The sequence below is a fragment of the Gopherus flavomarginatus genome, chromosome 1 (assembly GCF_025201925.1).
Source record: "Gopherus flavomarginatus isolate rGopFla2 chromosome 1, rGopFla2.mat.asm, whole genome shotgun sequence".
In the NCBI taxonomy this organism is placed as follows: domain Eukaryota; kingdom Metazoa; phylum Chordata; order Testudines; family Testudinidae; genus Gopherus; species Gopherus flavomarginatus.
In genome coordinates, this window is record NC_066617.1 from 202,918,159 (window position 1) to 202,936,334 (window position 18,176).

At 43.8% G+C, this 18,176-nt stretch overlaps 1 long non-coding RNA gene across 3 annotated transcripts in view; it reads left to right on the forward strand.

The window, feature by feature from the left end:
* The first annotated feature begins 1,357 nt into the window (after nt 1-1,357).
* LOC127037790 (uncharacterized) overlaps nt 1,358-18,176 on the forward strand; it is a 66,199-nt gene continuing 49,380 nt past the window's right edge. For all 3 annotated transcript variants that reach the window (XR_007770461.1, XR_007770464.1, XR_007770462.1), the window contains exon 1: nt 1,358-1,628. This is a non-coding gene — a long non-coding RNA (uncharacterized LOC127037790). The remainder of the gene's footprint in view (nt 1,629-18,176) is intronic.

Here is an 18,176-nt window from a genome sequence, read left to right on the forward strand (position 1 = left end):
GAGTGTGTTATTCCCCACTGGATGAACCACTGGGATTCAAGGGTGATCTTACTTGATTTTGCTTAATTACTCCAATTCAAGGTAGTTGCAAACTCTGCTGGCAGAATTTGTGAACTGATTACTAAGATGTCTGTGTTTTACTGTAACCCATATGTTCTCTTTACATCACATCTATAATTATAGTAAGTTATAGACCAAACTTTTCAAATATGGATATCTAAAACTAGATACTCCAGTTCATATTGAGACATAAAGGGGGACAGATTATTAAAGGTATTTAGGCGTCCAACTCCCATTGAAATAAATGGAAGGTAGGTGCCTAAATTACCTCTAAAAATGTGGCCAACAGTCAGTATCCTGATTTTTCAGACATGCTGCATTCTCAGTGGGAGTTGTGGGTGTTGAGTGACTCTTAACATCAGGCCACTTACTTAGGAACCAAACTTTAGGGGCCCAAATTTGGTAATTTTGCATATCATCTCTATCAAAAACAAAACAAAACAATCTACAGCAAGTTTGCCGCACTCAATGTAAATAAATCACATCTAAGAAAAAACAATTAGAGAATTCCCTGGTACCAGAATTTCTATGAAGTATAAGGTTGTAAGCAGACATCAGCTACATTAAAATATCCAACTTGATTGTCATATGTTCACAGCTTTAACTGTACATTAATTCCCAATATAATGGTAATGTCTAATAGAAATAGATTACAGTGTGTTCAGGATGAAAGATAACATAACAACCATACAATTACTGCGGTACACCTCATCTGTATAAGGTTTGGAGGGTGGCGATGACTTCAGCATCTTTGGCCAGTTTTGAAATATTTTCAGCTCTTTTATATTGTCATTGTACAATATAGTAATGCAAGCTATTTTGCATACAGTAGAGCAAGTAACATACAGCAGAGCACAGAATGATGGTGCTAACAGATGTTTTTTAAAAAATACCTTCAATCAAATAATACATCAGCTTTTATTATTCCAGAAGAAACATTGGAATCTGTTGGAGCTTTGCTTTCTCATCTGCTGGATCTTTGCGTTCTCATGTGCACATGATGTTCTGAGTAGCTATATTTTTTCCTCTAAGCAGAGATTTTCTGTAATTTCTGATGAAGATCAAGTGAGTTACTCTCATGTGTGAGTTGATGTAGAGTTTGATATTTGTCCTCTTGGGAGTATAATTCTTTTCTCAAAAACAGTGCAACTATCAACTGTCATTGTAAACTAATGAAACTATCTTCTTACTGTATTCCAAAATGTTGACCTAATGTTCAACCCTATCCATTAACTAAGGAGAATTATGTGTCTGAAGAAAGTGTCAGTTAGGTGACAAAAATATTTACTTTTTTCTCTAGCCCTGAAAAAGCAAGGTACTTGAGTGCATGTGTTACGAAAAGCATATGCGTAGTCCCATGGACTTAATAGAACTACAGTAGAACCTCAGAGTTACGAACACCAGAGTTAAGAACTAACCAGTGAACCACACACCTCCTGTGAAACTGGAAGTACACAACTAGGCACCTGCAGAGTCCAAAGAAAAAAACCAAATACAACATAGTACTGTGTTGAATGTAAACTACTAAAAAAAATAAAAGGCAAGTTTAAAAAAAAAGATTTGACAAGGTAAGGAAACTGTTTCCATGCTTGTTTCATTTAAATTAAGATGATTGAAAGCAGCATTTTTCTTCTGCATAGTAAAGTTTCAAAGCTGTATTAAGTCAATGTTCAGTTGTAAACTTTTGAAAGAACAACCATAGCATTTTGTTCAGAGTTACGAACATTTAAAAAACAACCTCCATTACTGAGGTGTCTGTAACTCTGAGGTTCTACAGTACTCCTATACTTTGTTATATACATGCCTATGTACTTTGCTGAACCAAAGTCTCTATTTCTATCCTCTCTAGTCTAGGTATTTACACTGCACCAATGCCTATGTTTTCTGATTTCCTATGACAGTGTATGTGATGCTAATTACAGGGTTAATTTTGAAGAGGTAGCTTTCAGAGCTTCCACAACATAAATTACACCAGAATGACATATCAATATATATGTAGCAATCAGAGCTAGTTGAAGGGTTTTGTTAAAAATGTTTTTTCAGTGAAAAATGTCTTTTTTTTTTTTTTTTTGGTCAAAATAGAAATTTCCATGAGAAACGTCTGTTTTCAATGGAATTTTTCAGAACCTAATTGAATTCGAGAACTATGTTTTTTCAACAACCAAAACAAAAAAAATTGGCTTTCTTGGCAAAATTTTTCAGTAAAACTGAATATTTTTGACCGACTGGCTATATTTATTTGTATTTTGTTTGCTGAAAATGGAAAAATGTTTGTTTTCGGGAGTTTAGTTTATTTTTTTACAGAAATATGAAAATTATTGAAAATGTTCGATAAATAAAATTTTCATTTTTATTTTTTTTTGGAGGGGGGGAGCGGGGAATCCCCTTTTCCTGGCCGGTTGAACAGCAATCAGTATCTCAGGTTATTAAAAACCATTGGTATTGAACACATGCCTAAAACTAGCAGTGGGGAAGACATGTAAAGTAGAATTTTTTTTGTCTTCATTTCACAGACATCAAAGCCATTTGACCCCAATGTAATTAAGTTATTTTCAGAAAATAATGTGACATGTAGGTACCATAACTTTTTATCAGAGGTGAGTTCAGTGGAAGCTGTCCCTGCTGTCCTTAGGTATAGGTCTCTTTGTGCCAAAGTGAGGTGGGTTTGCATTGCATTAACATGTTTGTGCTGTGTGAGTGGAATTATACCTTTGTTCTAGTTAATGACAAGGCTTGTGAAACCACCATAAGAAATATTATTCTGATTTAAAAACTGAATATTTTAAGTCAATTCAAAGTTTGTTGTGTCTTATCTCTTCATTGGGGCCAGAGGTTGCACAGCTGATTTTAGTCTGAAGCTTACAAGAGTTCTGAGGAAATATTTTGGATGTCTGGCTGTCTCTTTCCTTCTCTCACCCCCGCCCACTCCAACCTACACCTGCACCACTCCTTCTTTTCACATATTTTAATCTCCACTGCTCAAGGTGTCCTCCTCCCATTGTCTCTTCACTCCCCTCTTATATCAGACAGGTATCCTTCCCTCTGCATTACAAGAACCTCTATTTCCTCCATCCATGACCCCTTTCTCCCCAGTCTTCCCTTCAGGACCTTTTCTGTTAGTCTGACAGCTAAACTCCTTTGCTGTAGAAACATAGTACTGTATAGCTGTAAAGGGGCCTCTTCTAACTCCAGTGCTTGTCTGGACAGGGTCTAGTGCTCAGGGCCACCAAAAACAAACTAAAGAGGAACACATGTAAATTAGCCAGTGAGTATAGTAAAGGAAGAGAGCTGTCAAGGTTTCTTTCTCCACTTTGAACTTTAGAGTACGAAGTGGGGACCTGCATGAACACTTCTAAGCTTAATTACTAGCTTAGATTTGGTAACACTGCCACCAGCCAGAAATTCAGTGTCTGGTGCACTCCCTGTCCTCCCTTACCCCCTAGACTTTCCCCTCCCTGGGTTGCCTTGGGAGGCTTCACCAACTGTAATGGCCCCTTAACCTCGGGCTATACACAAGTTTGAATAGTGAAAACCCCAAACTGGGATGTGGTACAGCCCTGGTAGGAAAAAGCAACTGTTGCAACACTAGATCCAAATCACTGGAGTGTTCATTTACGAATTTACATATCATGGCCCCTAAGTTCCATTAAACCTCTCCACCAGGCCATTGGTTTGATGGTGGTAAGGGGAGGCAACCAAGTGATTCACCCCATGAGCTTCCCACAGATCTTTCATGGTCCCTGCCAGGAAATTAGTTCCCAAATCTGTAAGGATGTCAGAGGGCCAACCTACCCTGGCAAAAATGTCTGCTAAGGCCTGGCACACAGTTTTAGCCCTGGTGTTGCTTAGAGCTACTGCTTCCGGCCATCGGGTAGCAAAATCCATTAAAGTCAGTATGTATTGTTTTTCCCCTGGGGGTCTTTTTTGGGAAAAGACCCAGAATATCCACAGCTACTCGCTGAAATGGGACCTCAATTATGGGGAGTGGTTGGAGAGGGGCTTTGACCTGGTCTTAGGGCTTCCCCACTTGTTGGCACACCTCACAAGACTGGACATAATTAGCAACGTCCTTGCCCATTCCCTCCCAGTGGAAGGACTTCCCCAACCGGTCCTTGGTTCTATTCACCCCAGAATTGCCACTGGGATGATCATGAGCTAAGCTCAAGAGCTTTACCCGGTACTTAGTTGGAACTACCAACTGTCTTTGAGGACGCCAGTCTTCCTGGTGTCCACCAGAAAGAGTCTCCTTGTATAAAAGTCCTTGTTCTACAACAAACCGGGATCAGTTAGAGGAGCTGAGAGGTGGTGGAGTGCTCCATGCCAAGCTTTCTGAAGGCTGTCATCTGCTTCCTGCTCAGCCTGGAACTGTTCCCTTGAGGCTGGAGACATCAGTTCCTCCTTAGACTGTGGACTTGGGCTTGGTCCCTCTGGAAGCGATGTAGGTGATGGGTTTGTTTTCGTTGACTGTGAACCACTGTCCACTGGTGCACTAGGTGATATTTCAGGCTCTGGCTGAGCCTCTTGGGTAAGGTTGTCTGCTGCTTCTCCCAGTTCAGGCCCGCTGGTGCCCTCTGGCATTGGAATGGTAGATGGGTTTGCAAGCGCTGGCATCAGTGCTGGCAACGGTTCTGGTGCTGGTTGCTTTTCCAGTTCCGGTTCTGGGACTGGATGCACTATGGCTGTTGCAGTCATTGGCAGGGGATCTGGTTCTACCACCTTTGTCTGGGTCTCTGGTAACACAGACGGGGCCCTTGTGGATGGCTCAGGAACAGGGATGGGTGTGGAAGCTTGCTTGGCCTGGCTGCGTGTGACCATTCCCACCCTCTTGGCCAGCTTCACCTGGTTGGCCAAGTCTTCTCCCAGTAGCATGGGGATGGGATAATTGTCATAGACTGCAAAAGTCCACATTCCTGACCAGCCTTTGTACTGGACAGGCAATTCAGCTGTAGGCAAGTTTACAGATTTTGACATGAATGGGTGAATTGTTGCTTGGGCCTCTGGGTTGATGAATTTGGGGTCCACTAAGGATTGGTGGATAGCTGACACTTGTGCCCCGATGTCTCTCCATGAGATAACCTTCTTTCCGCCCACTCTCAAGGTTTCCCTTCGCTCCGAGGGTATTTGAGAGGCATCTGGGCCTGGGAATCTTTGGTGTGATGGTGGTGTAATGAACTGTACTCGGTTTGGGTTCTTGGGGCAGTTGGCCTTTATATGTCCCAGTTCATTACATTTAAAACACCTCCCAGCTGACTGGTCACTGGGCCGAGGTGGATTGCTGGAGACTGGAGAGGTGGAACAATAGGGTGTCTGGGGCTTTCCTTGGGTTGTAGGTGGGGTCTTGGGTTGCCCCCGGTGATAAGGTTTATTTTTGGTTTGCCCCCTCTGATATTCGCTCCCCTTGTTAGTAGCATTTTTCTTTTCTGCCACTTCCACCCATCTGCCTCCAATCTCCCTCGCCTCAGTTACCGTTTTGGGTTTCCCATCTAGGATGTACCTTCCTATTTCCTCAGGAATACCCTCTAAGAACTGTTCCATTTGCATTAGGAGGGACAACTCTTCCAGAGAGTTAACACTTGCTCCTGATATTCAGGTATCCCAATTCTTTCCAATGTGGTAGGTGTGTCGGGTAAATGACACATCTGGTTTCCATCTTAGGGCTCTGAACTGCCGACAGGCATGCTCACGTGTTAGCCCCATTCTGATTCTGGCTTTGGTTTGAAAAAGATCATAATCGTTCATGTGTTCCTTAGGCATTTCAGCCGCCACCTCTGCTAAGGGTCCACTGAGCTGTGGCCTCAGCTCTATCATGTACTGGTCTGTAGGGATGTTGAACCCAAGGCAGGCCCTTTTAAAATTGTCTGAGAAGGCCTCAGTATCATCACCTGCCTTGTAGGTGGGGAATTTCCTGGGTTGGGGAACAGTACCTGGAGAAGGGTTGTTAGGGTTGGCTGTTCCATCCTGCTTAGCCTTTTCTAATTCCAGGGCCTGCTGGTGGGCCTCCCTCTGGAGCTCCAAAGCCCTCCGGTGGTCAGCTTCTTCCCTGGCTATTTCTGCATTAATTAGTTCCATCCATCTCTTATGTTCATTGTCTTTTCTGTTGCTTCCCGCCTAGCCATTTCTAGTTTGTTAGTTGCTCCACTGGTACTCATTTTTCTGCTTTCTTGTGCTGGCCACACCCCCCTCTGCAGCTCACTGAAACCTGGGATGCACTCCGCTCAGGGCTGCTTGGTTAACAGAGATTTTCTAACTAGCTATACCCGAGATGTAGAAAGAAAGAAAACAATTCAACTTGTAAATTCTTTCTTGCTGTCTGCTTGCTCACAGCCTGAAGCCTCCTCTTAACAAAGACCCTTGTTAAAAACTTAACACCTCTGCTCTCAGGCTGCTTTCCAAGCAGCTAGAAAAGATAGAAAAAAAAAATCCTACTGGCTTTTGGTTCCTAAAAATCCCCCCTCTGCCACCATGTCAAGATTTCTTTCCCGACTTTGAACTTTAGAGTACAAAAGTGGGGACCTGCATGAACACTTCTAAACTTAATTACTAGCTTAGATCTGATAACACTGCCACCAGCCAGAAATTCAGTGTCTGGCATACTCCCTGTCCCCCCTCTAGACTTAGATTCAAAGTTACAGCAAACAGAGGTAAAAATCCTTCCAGCAAAAAGAAACATTCACAAGTTGAGAAAACAAACATAAGACTAATCCGCCTTGCCTGGCTATTACTTACAACTTTGACACAGGAAAGACTGATTCAGAAAGATTTGGACAGCCTGGATGTACGTCTGGTCCCTCTTAGTCCCAAGAGCGAACAACGAACAAAACAAAAAGCACAAGCAAAGACTTCCCTCCACCAAGATTTGAAAGTATCTTGTCCCCCTATTGGTCCTCTGGTCAGGTGTCAGCCAGGTTTACTGAGCTTCTTAACCCTTTACAGGTAAAAGAGACATTAACCCTTAACCATCTGTTTATGACAAGAGCATTTTGCCATAGAAAACCAGAATGGATCCATCTGACTGTTACATTGCAGGAAAAAGCCTAGCTCAGTGTCATGCCAAGCAAGTCCCATGACTTAAGATATTCTCATTGATTTACAGGGGGTAAATTCCACCCTGGGACATTCCCCCAGGATTCCCATTGACTTTAGTGGAAGCTGGTCAGACCCATATGAAGGCAATAATAATTGGTCCAAATTTCCAAAAACTTTTACTTAAAAAAAAAAAAATCCTCAATGCAAAAATAATACCCTCCCGCCACCAAATTCTCTGCCATGTTAAAACCATTTTCTGCAAGCCGCTGTGTGCTACTTTCAGGCGTGATACTTTCATAGTTTTAGAAATCATTGGTTTCTTGCACAGTTGCTTAAATGACTTCCTGGAAGCTTGAAAATGGAATCTGATTCTTTACTTTGTGAACGTGCCAATTTGTTGTTACAGAGTTGTGCGTGACTGGTAGGCTTCTGGCATTGATTGGGTGGGGAGGAGGAGGAGGAGGAGAAGATGAAGATGAAGTATTTGGCTTGAGGAAAATAGACATGTGGCATGATGGCACACACTTTGCAAAGGGGGCCAGTCCCATTTTACTGAATTCAATAGGAATTTGTCATCTTTGGTAGCAGTATCAGGCCCAATGTTACATTTTGGGCCAACTGATCTTTACACTATTCCATTAAGAAACAAACAAGCTGCTTTTCACATGATTTTCATTTACTAATTAATTAGAACATTCTACAGACCAGGGCTGGGCAAACAAGTGACAATCAATGTGATAAATTTTGTCCTTCTTCCCCATTCACAAATTGTTCATGAATAGACTTTGAGGTATTTGTTTTTTTGTTTGTTTTTTCAGAAATTTGTTTACTATTCATAATTATTTAAGGAATGTTTCATGCAAACCCATTTTCCTCTGTGAATTACTCACAATGTATTTGCTGTATGTACTTGCTATTAGTTATCACAGTATAGCATTGGTAGAAAAAATGAAAGTTCACTGAAATCTTTGTCAGAAGTGGTCCTTCTTTTTGGTAAAAAATAGTTCTTTTATTGATGATTTTCTTATCAGTTTTACCACTGTGAGATTAGTCACATACTGTTGACTCTGTTCCCTGATTGGATACGTGCTACTGTAATGGAAAGCGGGGACAACGGTTCAGACGGTGAACCCATGATTTTTGCAGGAAGAGGGAGAGAGCATTTTGTGAAATTTCAAGTATCTAGAGCAGTAGGACTACAAAACTTCCTTTCTGGGCCTCTTGAATTAGGCCTTTCCTCAGACTTCACTGCTAGTTTGTTGTACTATTCTAGTCTAGGATTGGTTTTAGAATGTGTTTTTGAGAAGTAGCATGGTTAAGTGGATATGGCACAGACATGAGTTCTAACTCAGGCTCTGCTCTTGGTATGCTGTGTGACTTCGAGGATGTCACTTTACGTCTCTTTCCCCTTCCGCCTTTATCTTGTCTATTTAGACTGTAAAAGCTTTGACAGGCACATCTCTTACTTTGTGTTAGTACAGTGCCTAGCACAATGGAACTTTTGATCTCAGCTGGGCCTTTAGGAGCTAATGTAATGCAAATAATTAATAATAGTAATATTTGTCCTCGCCTGTCTTCCTCCTCATCTTCTCTTCTGATCCTCTTTGTCTTCTCCTTCCTTTCATCTAGTTGTCTTTCTACCTCCATTTTCTCCCTAATTTTCTCAGTCTCTCTTGCCTACCCTTGCTTTCCCCTTGCCCTACAGCAAATTACTAAAGATGGCTGCTAAACTACATCTGTTTGTAATACATAGATTGGGCTCACTTGTGCTTCACAAACATTGATCCATGTTGAGTATGGTGCTGCCCTGAGAGTGACCACCTTTTCAAAATGCAAAACCAGGACACATGCAGGAGCCCTGCCCCTTAGTGGCCCTGCCCCTGCCCCTCCTCTTTGCCGAGATCCCACCATCTGGCCAGGTTGGAAGCCAGAACCAGGCAGTGGTAAGAGCTGTGCATGGAGCCTGGGCCACTGTGGGGAGCTCTGGCCCCTCCAGTTATCCTGGGTGGGGGACTGGGATGCCCAATAGCAGCCACTAGCTTGTGTCCTGGCCCCCAGGATGCACTGACCAGGGCAGGTGGAGGGTCCAGGGCTCCCCACAGCAGCCCAGGCTCCCTGGGGAGTTATTACTGCCAGCTCTGGCTTCTAGCCTAGCCGGGGCAGGGCCTCAGGGGGGAGCAGAGGGTGGGGCCTCATGGTGAGGGGAGGCTAAGGCCCACCTCAGCTCTCCACCCCACCGAGAAGAAGTTGGTGCCGCCTCGGGCCTCCGGCAGGCATGGAGCAGCGCTGCAAGGAATTTGGGACAAATGCTGTTCCAGAGTCATTCAGCCTTGGAACAGGACTTGAAATGCACATTTTGGTGCTGTCCCACCCAGTCAGGGATGGGTGGCCATCCTAGCTGCACTATCCTCACTGCAGCACTGGAAGGGTTTGTGCTAGATTATTATATTATGGTAATACCCAGAGGTCACATTTTTGCTCAACACTGTTACAAATGTATCAAACTGTTCCAGCCCTGAAGAGCTCACAGCCTAAATAGACAAGCCAAAGAGTGGGAGTGGAACCAGAGATATGGAGAGATAAAGTTACTTGCTCAAGGTCACATGACACATCCGTAGCAGAGCTAGGAATAGACTGTAGGTCTCTGGAGTTCCAGCCCAGTGCTCTCTGATGAAGACCCAACACTTCTTTGAGCTTTTGAATGCACAGAGAGGGCAGAGGCTCTATCATTCATTAGGAAGGTATATTAAGTCCCAATCTGAGCATCTGGCTGGCATAAAAACTGCCTGGCTCTTGCACAGAGGGGACTGTCCTTTTGCCATCTGCCCTCTTGCACACCCACCTGGGGCTAGGAAAAGTCTAGCTCAGGGGTAGGCAACCTATGGCATGCTTGCTGAAGGCGGCACGCAAGCTGATTTTCACTGGCACTCACACTGCCCAGGTCCTGGCCACTGGTCTGGGGGGCTCTGCATTTTAATTTAATTTTAAATGAAGCTTCTTAAACATTTAAAAAAATCTTATTTACTTTACATACAAAATAGTTTAGTTATATATCATAGAGTTATATAGAAAGAGACCTTCTAAAAAAGTTAAAATGTATTACTGGCATGCAAAAGCTTACATTAGAGTGAATAAATGAAGACTCGACACACCACTTCTAAAAGGTTGCTTACCCCTGGGCTAGCTGCTTACATGCAAGGCAATTCAGTACATGGTGACCCCTACGTCCCAGGGATGAGAGATGGCATTTGTAGTGTTCTCAAGCAATACCTCATTTGACAATATGGTACTTATAAGACATAGTCCTGTGGCTATCTTGCTTACTCACATTGACATCATAAGCCATGGAAATATTTTTATTACAATGTGTTTTCCAAAAACCCTTGGTTCAGAAACAAGAGTTTTATTGTAAGTAAAAAACTGTGTTTTAATACATGTTTTTATTGATACCCTGAAGGTTCTGCTCTTCATATTACAGGGCATCTCATGAACCATTCTGGCTTTGGGCTGCAAAACATCAAAAGTTAATTTTTAGTTTTACTACTTTCCCAGAAACCATGAGTTGTGAAGCACACACCTTATAAATAGAGGAACCCTCGGGGGACTGTATAGTCTTAAAAAATAATAAAATAAAGATTAATTGATTGCAAAATAAATGTTTTCCCTCCCTTGGCCTTTCTTTAAAATGGAGCAGGCTGAGGGATAAATCTACATGTTGTAAAAGTAGTTCATTTCAGAGCATGGGCCTGCCCCCCCTCCTAAATGTAATTCTGATTCCTGACTGTGATAATTACATCACTGTGCACCAAATCAGTAAAGATGCCAATGGACAAAAAAAAATGCACAAACCAAATAAAAGAAGTAATGGAGAAGATGGGTTTGAGATACAATGCAAAGAAATGTAAAGTCATGTTAATGGGGATCATAGGGACAGAAATCAAAATTGGAGAATGGACAGTTTTACATATCTTGGACATACCTTCAGTCAAGGTGGTACTAGTTCTGAGGAAATAAGAGGAAGAATCTGGAAGACAAACACTGCATTTGGAAGACTCAAACATCTGACAACTCAGAACATCTCCCTCAAGACAAAACTGGATGTGCACAAAGCAATTGTTATTGCCATCACAACATATAGCAGTGAGACATGGCAGCTTGTCAAGAAAGATACGCAAAAGCTGGATGCATTTAATCACACATGTCTAAGAAGAATATGGGGAAGAACATATAGAGATAGGAAGACGAATGAAGAAGTCAGAAAAAATACTGGACAAGGTACCCTCTCAATTAATCTACAAAAGAAGATGTCAGTGGCTGGGACATGTGCTGAGAATGGAAAAAGAATGCTTACCAAATAATGCCCTTGAATGGAAGCCAGAAAACGCAAGAAGAAAGAGAGGAAGATAGTGAATACCATGGAAACAAACAGTTCTGAATGACATCAAGCACCTCAACATGAAATGGGAAGATTTGGAGAGAAGGACAGTTGACAGGCAAGGATGGCAAATGTGGGTAGCCCAATGTGCAGCAAAGCAAAGGGATAGACTACTGTCTAAGGCACCAGTCAGTGTAAGAATTTGGGGCAACTGAAGTGAGATGATTCTTTGGGGTGCACCCTACATGCCAGTTTCACCACAGCTTGCTGTCAATGCAGCAAGCAAAAAAGTGGGATACTTTAAAAACAATGTACAGAACCTCTGGAAAAGGATCAACAGGGTCAAAACATCAGAAACAAAACATTGTGAAGTGGACATTGCCAATGGAACTGTGGTTGTGGGATCTATTCACGGCTACCCACCCCAGAAATGATAGCTGCAGACTTTGTGAAATGAACCAAACATATTTTCAAATGGACAAAATCTGTTTATAATCCTCACTGAGACTCTTGCTGTATGTTTCCAGCAGCTGTTTATATTGCTATTGGGGCAGCTGTGGAGTGCCTTTCCATCACAATTCAAGTTTTTTATGCCAAGGCAACCATAGGCTCCGATTGTTTTAGACAAAGGAAATGCAGTGGACCTAATTTACCTCGATTTCAGTAAGGCATTTGACACGATTCCACATGGGGAATTATTAGTTAAATTGGAAAAGATGGGGATCAATATGAAAATTGAAAGGTGGATAAGGGACTGGTTAAAGGGGAGACTACAACGGGTCGTACTGAAAGGTGAGCTGTCAGGCTGGAAGGAGGTTACTAATGGAGTTCCTCAGGGATCAGTTTTGGGACCAATCTTATTTAACCTTTTTTTACTGACCTTGACACACAAAGTGGGAATGTGCTAATAAAGTTTGTGGATGACACAAAGCTGGGAGGTATTGCTAACACAGAGAAGGACCGGGATATCCTACAGGAAGATCTGGATGACCTTGTAAACTGGAGTAATAGTAATAGGATGAAATTTAATAGTGAAAAGTGCAAGGTCATGCATTTAGGGATTAATAACAAGGATTTTAATTATAAATTGGGGATGCATCAGTTGAAAGTAACAGAGGAGGAGAAGGACCTCGGAGTATTGGTTGATCACAGGATGACTATGAGCCGCCAATGTGATATAGCCGTTAAAAATGCTAATGCGGTTTTAGGATGCATCAGGCGAGGTATTTCCAGCAAAGATAAGGAGGTGTTAGTACCATTATATAAGGCACTGGTGAGACCTCATCTGGAATACTGTGTGCAGTTCTGGTCTCCCATGTTTAAGAAGGATGAATTCAAACTGGAACAGGTTCAGAGACGGGCCACTAGGATGATCTGAGGAATGGAAAACCTGTCTTATGAAAGGAGACTCAAAGAGCTTGGCTTGTTTAGCCTCACCAAAAGAAGGTCGAGGGGGGATATGATTGCTCTTTATAAATATATCAGAGGGATTAATATTAGGGAGGGAGAGGAATTATTTAAGCTTAGTACCAATGTGGACACAAGAACAAATGGATATAAACTGGACACTAGGAAGTTTAGACTTGAAATTAGATGAAGGTTTCTAACCATTAGAGGAGTGAAGTTCTGGAACAGCCTTCCAAGGGGATTAGTGGGGGCAAAAGACATATCTGGCTTCAAGACTGAGCTTGATAAGTTTATGGAGGGGATGGTATGACGGGATAGCCTAATTTTGGCAATTAATTTTGGCAATTGATCTTTGATTAACAGCAGGTAAGTATGCCCAGTGGTCTGTGATGAGATGTTAGATGGGTTGGGATCTGAGTTACCCGCGACGAAGTGGGTATTCACCCACGAAAGCTCGTGCTCCAAAACGTCTGTTAGTCTGTAAGGTGCCACAGGATTCTTTGCTGCTTTTACAGATCCAGACTAACATGGCTAGCCCTCTGATACAGAGAATTCTTTCCTGAGTGCTGACTGGTGAGTCTTGCCCATATGCTCAGGGTTTAACTGATCGCCATATTTGGGGTCAGGAAGGAATTTTCTTCATGGCAGATTGGCAGAGGCCCTGGAGGTTTTTCACCTTCCTCTGCAGTGTGAGGCATGGGTCACTTGCTGGAGAATTCTCTACAGCTTGAGGTATTCAAACCACAATTGGAGGACTTCAATAACTCAGACATAGGTTAGGCAGGAGGTCAGACTAGATGATCATAATGGTCCCTTCTGACCTTAAAGTCTGAGTCTATAGGCTCCGATTGTTAGAGGATCCGGAAGGCTCCTCTGGGGAACTGAAGCTTCACAACATGCCATGACAATGGAGATTTTTCCATTGCTTTCAGTAGGAGCAGGACTGGCCCTTTAAACTGCAATTCACTTTTTTACATACTATGTAAGTGCTATTTTGTTTGAGTATCATTCAGAGAAAGTGCGATTCAACTCGACTCCTCCCTCTTTACCATAGGTACATCCCTTCTCTTGTGGGGTGTGAATATACCACAGTTGTTACAAATTATACTAGTGTAAAACTATGAAATGGAATGTGGCATCAGAACACGTAGACAGGATTTTCATTGGGAGGGAGGGAAGAGAGAGGGAAGCTTGTAAGGCACTTGTAGAAGTAGGCTTCTATACAATCATCTTTATTTGGCTGTCTGCTGTGAGAAACATTTCTGCCTGTATGACTTCCGGGATGGTCATGACAGCCAGGCAAGAGCACACCATATCTAAATTTGGCAGTGTCCTTTAGAATCTCTCACAGGTCAGCTGGTCCATGGCCTCTGAGCTGGGAAAGAACTCTCCCCCTTCCCTTCAGCTGGCTGGGGATGCTGTTGAGCATACTCTGGGAGATCCTGAGATCTCTGTCAAGAACTCAAGTGCCAGTGCCCGGATGGTTGAATTTTGTTCCATTCTGAGGCACTCAGGCGGTGTCTGCAGAGATAGAAGCAACACAGTCATTCTTTCATCATTGGCTATTTTTTAATAATCTTTCTGTGTACCCTTGAGATCTAATTTGGAGATCCTGTTATAATAACCTACAAAAGTCATTGCTTTGAGGTTGCTTATGGCACTTTGAATAAGCAAAGTATTCAGTGCCCATGTTGTGATGTAGATGAAATGTGCATATAATTAGCTCAGTACAAGTAAATGTGTATAGGTAAGAGAGAAATATGCAGTGGGAATCAACAAACTGAATCTTTTAAAAAATGTCATAATGGTTATATTGATTTTACTTTTTATTTTAAAACCTAAAACCACTGATGCACTTTGCAGGTCTTGCGTGTGGCAATTTCATTTCCAGTGCATTGGATCTGCACAGAAGCAGATGCAATACTGGAGTAACTGCAACCATTTTTAGCTTGCTTTAGCTGTACCTGACTTTGTGCATTCCTACACTATCTGGGCCAGATCCTCAGCTGGCATAAATGGATGCAGCTCCAATGATGTCAATAGAGTTGTTCCCATTTACACCAGCTGAGGACCTGGCTCTAAAGTTACAATATTACGTGTGTTGATTTCTCTAATGCAGGGTTTTCAGCCTTTTCCATAGCACAACTCCATTTTCCACATTGGGACACCCTCAGAATGCCTCTAGTCTAGCTGGGACCCCCTGGCCATTTAGTAATATGGGAAGCACAGGGTGACTGTGGCTGACTGGCATCTATTCTAGTCTGCGTAGGGTTTTCTACAATGCTTATCCCTACAGCATCTGAATGCCTTCCAGTAGTGACTGCACATCTGTCACATGGTGTTAGTTCTCTCGTCCTCTCCCCAGAGGGAGAAGCATGTGCAGTGGAGTATCTTGGTTTGGTAGTTTTAAAAAATAAAGACATGGCAACGGGTACATATACGTGAGAGGGCAAAAAAGGTGCTTTGCATACGGAGTGGAATGTGGAGAGTTTTGTGATGGTGCTTAGTTTCTGTGGGGAGTTCATTCCACAGTCTCAGACAACCTGCTGAGAAAGTTTTGTCTTCTGCACAGTTGAGCCTTCTTCTTATGGAAGAGTTTCATTGTGCCACAGGAATGGAGTTGTCTACACGGTCCTCGGCCCGGAGCTTTATGTAGTCTTTTAGACATCCTGGGCCACAGCCATGGAGAGCTTGGAAGATAAGGATGGAGACCTTGCACTTGATTTGAAATTCTATAGGAAGCCAGTGTAGAGAGAGAGTCTGATGTGCTCACGCTAGCCTGTGTTGCTGAGGAGATGTGCTGCAGTGTTCTGTACTAGTTGGCATTTCCTAAGTGCTGAAAATGTCATACCCAGGTATATGGCATTGCTGTAGCCTAGCTGAGATATGACGAAGGCATGAATAACTGTTCATGACCCACTTCCGCACAGGGCAGGGGTGGGCAAACTACAGCCCGCAGGCCCGTCCTGCCCAGCCTCTGAGCTCCTGGCCTGGGAGGCTCGCCCCCAGTCCCTCCCCTGCTGCTCCCCTTTCCCCGCAGCCTCAGCACGCCGCCACCAGCCACCGATGCTCCAGGCAGCACGGTAAGAGGGCAGGGGAGTTCGGGGTGGTGGTCAGGGGGCGGGGGTGTGGATAGGGGTCGGGGCGGTCAGAGGGCGGGAAACGGGGGGTTGAATGGGGGCAGCGGTCCTGGGGGGGCAGTCAGGAAGGAGAGGGGGTTGGATGAGGTGGTGGGGGACAGTCAGGGGCAAGGGGTCCAGGAGCGGTCAGGGGAGAGGAAGCAGGGGGTGGTGGATGGGGCAGGGGGGCCGACAGGGAGCAGGGGGGGTTGGATGGTGTAGGAGTCCCAGGGGGGCTGTCAGGGGGCAAGAAACAGGAGGGGTCGGATAGGAGTCGAGGCCGGGCCACACCTGGCTGTTTGGGGAGGTACAGCCTCCTCTAATCAGCCCCCCATTCAATTTTGGAAAGTTTGCCCACCCCTGGCATAGGGTCATAACCCTTAGCGTTGAGAACTCCCTGCTCTAATGCTACATGGCTGATTGTCTCTGTGGCCAAAATCTCTTCTTCCCACCAGGGCCGGTGCAAGGATATTTTGCGCCCTAGGCAAAACTTCCATCTTGCGCCCCCCCCCCCAAAAAAAAAAATCACATACATTATACACAATACACGGTCACGAAATTGTGCCCCAGACCTTTTTTTTTTTTTTTTTTTATCTGCCATGAGGCTGCATCAACTGTAAACGAAAAAAAATGAAATTTTATTCCAATCAGTCCTTTTTCTTGTTCACTATTAAAAGTAAAGGATAGAGAATGCATGTCACTTACTATAATTAACTATTTGAATTTCATCAACTGTTTGACGTAAATATTGATTAAGAGATCAAGATGACTTTCCCTTAAAATTAAGCAATGTTGACTGTAATCGGAAATACACCTTTTTTAGTCACGTATACGTCCTTCCTTCATATCAAAATCTGACTGGGAGTGCTGCGGAACCCATTCTGCCTAACTAGCTATGCACCTCCAAATGATTAAAAACATCAAATGGTACAAACTCAATTTGAATGAAAAATTCCATTTTCTAACTAAATAGGTCACACACACTCAAATGGTTGCCAAGTGCTCTCTGTGGTGGTATGTTCATCTGCTCTAAATGCCTGCTAACTTCCCTGTGAAAATAATCTTTGACTTTGATCCAATGAAAGCAGGATGGAAAAGCTCCCCCCCCCCCCCAGAAGACCTAAGACATGATGGCTGGATGACATAAACAGACATCTGTCTCTCACAGGCACTACCTCATAACATGCCAATTTTGCTCAGGACAGAATATCATAGAGGAATACTATGCATTCAGTGGTCTCTACACTGGCCAAGCAACAGCACGACAACTAACCTAACCAGTCCATCCAACTTTTTTGATTGCTTCTTGGGCACTGGTGAGGGGTAGCGGTGCCAGACTGAGCCCGGTGATGGGTGCAGTACAAGTCCACAAACTGAGGCAAGGTGCTGGGCCTAGAGTCCTGCTGAGACTGCTGTCCTGCACCAAGTGGAGCACAGCCTCCATGAAGAGAGAACTCAAATAAATATCACACTCCTTCTGCATGATTCCCCCAAGCACTTCTTCAGGCAGCTGCTATGGGGGTCACTCACAGGCTTAGGCCTGCCTGTTGCAGGCAAAACACAGCAGCAGGGCTTAAAACTCAGACAGGGCTGCCCAGAGGACTCAGGGGGCCTTGGGCAAAGCAAAATCAGGGGCCCCTTCCATAAAACATTTGCAATACTATAGTAACATGTATTAGGAAATGTAAAAAATAACTAGTGAAATACATTCAAAAATTAACTTATAATAATTTGAAAATACACTAAATACATTATTTAAAAACATTAAAAGCTGTAATGGTCTGTATACATTGCAATTACATAATGGGCAGATGATGAGTGATTGTGATGGTTGGTACCAATGGGCTGTCGCTGCCTGGGGGTGGTGCTGTTGTTGCCCAGGGCTGGGTGGGGAGCTGGGCTCTGGGTTTAGGGGGGGCCCAGCTCACAGGGACTGGGCTCAGGGATGTGGGGAGATGGGGTCAGGGTGGTGTCCAGCTCAGAGGGGCTGGGCTCAGAGCTGGGGGTCAGGGCTGTGGGGGGGATGGGGTCAAGGGGTGTGCCTGGGGGCACTGGGGCAGCACAGCTCTGCAGGCTGCTGTTCTCTCGAGCCGCCCACATACAAGGGGAGAAGGAGCAGGGATCAGCCAAGGACCAAGGGGGCAGGAGCACAGGTGCCTGAGACCGAGCTGTGGGGAAGCACTTGCTTA